The sequence below is a fragment of the Rhinoderma darwinii genome, unplaced genomic scaffold (genome assembly GCF_050947455.1).
Source record: "Rhinoderma darwinii isolate aRhiDar2 unplaced genomic scaffold, aRhiDar2.hap1 Scaffold_488, whole genome shotgun sequence".
NCBI lineage: Eukaryota > Metazoa > Chordata > Amphibia > Anura > Rhinodermatidae > Rhinoderma > Rhinoderma darwinii.
In genome coordinates, this window is record NW_027464034.1 from 150575 (window position 1) to 154972 (window position 4398).

Below are 4398 nucleotides of genomic sequence, written 5' to 3' on the forward strand. Positions count from 1 at the left end.
TGAGGGGGTTGTGATCCATTACAATTGTAAAGCCTCTGCCATACAGGTATGGCTGTAATTTTTTGAGAGCCCATACGATGGCAAGGCACTCTTTTTCATAGTAGCATAGGCAACTTCCCGATCCAGTAGTTTACGACTTATGAAAGCAACTGAATGCTCATGCCCAGCCGCGTTTATCTGGCTAAGAACTGCTCCAATCCGTAGGTGGACGCATCTGTCTGCACAAGGAACCTGCGCTTGTAGTCTGGTGTGGCCAAGACAGGGGCAGTGGTGAGAGCCGTCTTTAAGGCTGTAAAGGCTTCCTCGCAGGCAGGTGCCCACTTCACCATCCTAGGCATGTTTTTGCGGGTCAGGTCATTTAGGGGCTTTGCCAGGGCACTAAAATGAAAAACGAATTTTCGGTAGTAACTAGCGGTCCCCAAAAAGGCCAGTACTTGTTTCTTAGTTTGAGGGGTAGGCCAGTTTGCTAATGGCTTCCACCTTGGCAGGCTCAGGTCTTAGGGTCCCACCTCCTACTCTGTGCCCCAGATACTGCACCTCAGCCATACCCAACTGGCATTTATCAGGGCGAATTGCCAGTCCTGCTGCAAGAATATGGTCTAGCACTATGCCCAAGTGTTTAAGATGTTCCTCCCATGATGTGCTGAAAATGGCAATATCATCCAAGTATGCACAGGCAAAGTCCTGATATTGTTCTAGCAGCCGGTCTACCAATCTTTGGAAGTTGCTGGGGCATTTTTCATCCCAAATGGCATTCCCAGGAACTCAAAGAGTCCAAAGGGGGTAATAAACGCAGATCGTTCCCGGGCATCCTCTGTTAGGGGTATCTGCCAGTACCCCTTGCCCAAGTCTAATGTAGTTACAAATCGAGCACTGGCCAGCCGATCCAGTAGATCATCAATCCGGGGCATAGGGTACGCGTCACTTTTGGTGGCATCCGGTAATCTACTCAGAATCGCGTTGTGCCATCCTTTTTGGGCACCAGTACCACAGGGGAGGCCCAGGGGCTCTGGGAAGGCCTAATAATCCCAAGTTGTTTCATGTCCGCCAGTTCACTTTTGATCATGTCCCGAACAGCCTCTGGAACTCGGTAGGGGGCCTGCTGGATGGGGCGTTGTCCTGGAGTTTCCACATGGTGACTGGTGAGAGTTGTCCGTCCAGGTGCTGAGGAGAAAGCGGAAACTCTTGGTCCCAGCAAGGCGAGAATATCATCCTTTTGGATATCTGACAGATGGAGTACTAGGGCACTTGGTTCAGAGTACCCCCAGCTCGAGCCAAGGTCTGGGTAGGGAGTCGTCTCCTTCCTTATCACTAGGGGGACAGCAGATGGCCAAAACAGGCAGGGAGCAGTCGTGGTTCTCTTTCAGCATGTTGATGTGGACCGTCTTTTGTCGCCGGCCACTAGGGTCCATGGCAATGACGTAGTTAGTGTCATTACCTTTTCGGATAACTCGGTAAGGACCATCCCATGTTGCTTGCAGCTTGTTGGCAGGGACAGTGTTAATCATGAGCACTTGTTGTCCTTCAATAAACTCACGGGTCCCGGCTTTCCGATCATACCAGGTCTTCTGGCGCCACTGGGCCTGTTGCAGGTGTTCTTTAGCCAAGGTAGTTAGTCGTGTAAGGCGATCTAGAAATTCCAGAACATACGGAATGACAGGCACTCCAGTGTCGGTGATATCTCCCTCCCAGTATTCCTTTAGAAGGGTCGGGGGCCCACGGACCTTCCGACAATAGAGCAGTTCAAAAGGGGAAAATCCGGTTGACTCTTGGGCCACCTCCCGGTAGGCAAACAGGAGATGTGGCAGATATTGCTCCCAGTCCCGCTCAGTGTCTGCAAAGGCGTGAAGCATATTTTTTAGGGTTCCATTGAAACGTTCACACAGTCCATTGGTTTGGGGGTGGTATGGGGTGGTGCGAATGGCTCGGACGCCACAGGTGTGCCAGAGAGACTGGACCAGGTCTGACATGAACTGAGTTCCTTGGTCTGATAGTATTTCACTGGGGAACCCTACTCGGGTAAAGATGGTAACAAGAACCTCTGCCACCTTCATTGCTGTAATGCTGGACAGAGCCACGTCCTCAGGATAGTGGGTGGCATAATCCACCACCGTCAGAATAAACCGTTTCCCTGTTCTGCTGGGGTGCGCCAAAGGTCCTATTATATCCACAGCTACACGCTGAAATGGCTCCTCAATGATTGGCAGGGATTGCATGGGTACCTTGTGACGGGCACCTGGATGTCGCATCCGTTGGCACACATCACAGGTACGGCAGTATCGAACTACTGATTGTGAAACGCCAGGCCAGTAAAAGTTGTGGGTGATTCTTTTCTCTGTCCGTTTCCTACCTTGATGACCTGATAAGGGGATGTCATGAGCCAGTTGGAGTAGCTGCAGCCTATACTTTTGGGGGACAATGAGTTGCCTGGTAGTCACTTCAGGGATGACCCCACTCCGCGCCTCTACTAACCGATAATACAATCCCTTATCTCTGGTGATCCTATCCCCATTCTCTCCCTCCTGCCCCGTTTCTGCCCTTAGTTTAATAGCTGCCAAGGTCGGATCACCTTCTATTTCTTGCCTAAACTCTTCCCGGTCCCAAAAGTCTCTCAATGTAGAAGCAGTAGATGCAGCTCTTACCAGTTCAGTTGGGGGTCCTGGAGGCTGCTCCACAGTCGATTCCGAAATTCTCTGTGCTTGGGCAGCTTGGTTACGGGTGAAAACTCCCACAAAATGGCACTGTAATTCCCCAATGTCATTCCCAAGGAGAACATCCGCGGGAAGTCCACCCATAACTCCAATCCAACACAGTCTTTCTCCGTAACCATAATCCAAATGTACAGCAGCCTTCTGGATATATTTGCGAGTACCCCCTGCCAGTGCGATGGGTATTCCTGGGCCTTGATGGATTGCCTCTGGCCGAACCACACGTGGGTCAGCAATGGTCAGGAATGCCCCAGTGTCTCTAAAGCCAGTCACCTTGTATCCATCAATCAAAACATCCTGCAGATGGCGCTGTCTTTGCTCTGGGTAACTTTGCGCAAGGGGCTGAATGCCATATAAGCCAGAGGGGGTCTCCGTGATGCAGGGTTCGGTAGTCCACTCTGGTGGGGGTGGTGGTAACTCTTCCTCAGGCAGGATAGAGTGCACAAGATGCCCAGGGGGAGGGGGGAAAGGTCGGAGCTCCCTTCGATTTCTTGAGGGGCACCTGGACTGTAGGTGGCCAGGCTGACCGCACCCATAACACTTCCTTTCTGAGATCCCTCCATATTGCGGTCGGAATTGTGGGGCCCCTGGATTGGTTGGCATGGTTGTCATTGGCCTGCGGATGGGTTGAGGGCTGTATATGACAGGTGGTGGCCGGGGGTCTGGGTTGGGTTGAGGTTTATTGTCCAGCAGCCTCCTCCACTGAGGTTTGATGGTAAGTGCCTCATCAGCCAGGGCTGCAGCTCTATGCAATGTTGGTGGCTTACTTTCGCAGACCCATTCCCGTATTTCCTAGGGGCACTTGGTATAAAACTGTTCTTTCAGGAACGCTTGCAGAATATCGTCCACAGTGAATGAGCTCTCGGCTTCCAGCCATCTCCGACACGCCCGGGACATTTTATGGGCCTACATCCTAAAAGATCCTCCAGCAGTACAGGGAAGGTCTCGGAATTGGGCCCGATGTGAGTCTGGGGTGACAGCATAGTAGTCCAAAATAGTTTGTTTCACAATGTCATAGTCCCAGTTCCACTGTGCGTCTAGGGTCCGGTACGCTTCTGCAGCTCCCCCTTCAAGGAGCCCCACTAAAAACACGCATCCAATCAGAGGTGGGTACATCCAGCAGGAGACAATGGTAGTTCAGGCCAAGTTCTCGGGCTCGTTCGTGGAGACTAAGTACGGTCCAGTTCCGGAACTTATTCGCTGGGTGGTTCTCCATGGGGCTGCGCTCTGTTGATTTCACTTCTGACACCAGTTGTCATGGGGTTCGTTAGGTTAATACACGATCAACAGAGCCAGTGACGACAGGGCAACTCCAACAGGGTTTATTGTATCCAATGCTGACTGAACAAGTCGCGTTCACTGCAGGAACAACACACAGTCCACAAGATCAGGTAATCACAGGAACATCTTCAGAGCGCCGGCCTCAGCTTCAGCTCTCCTGAAGGTCTAAATCCAGAAGATCTCCATCCTCCCCAGGACAAGCCCTTATATACCCCTCAGGGGGAGGAACATCTTTTCAGTATCACTGTCTGTATGTGAGTTGTGTCCTTTGTGCGATCATGTGTATTGCCACAGCCGGGATGAGGACACACGTGGGGAGATAATTGGATCTGCCTTGTTTGCTGGTCTGCACCTGAGCTGAATATAACTGTGGTGCCTCCTGATGACCCCCTGTGGAGACTGGACAATG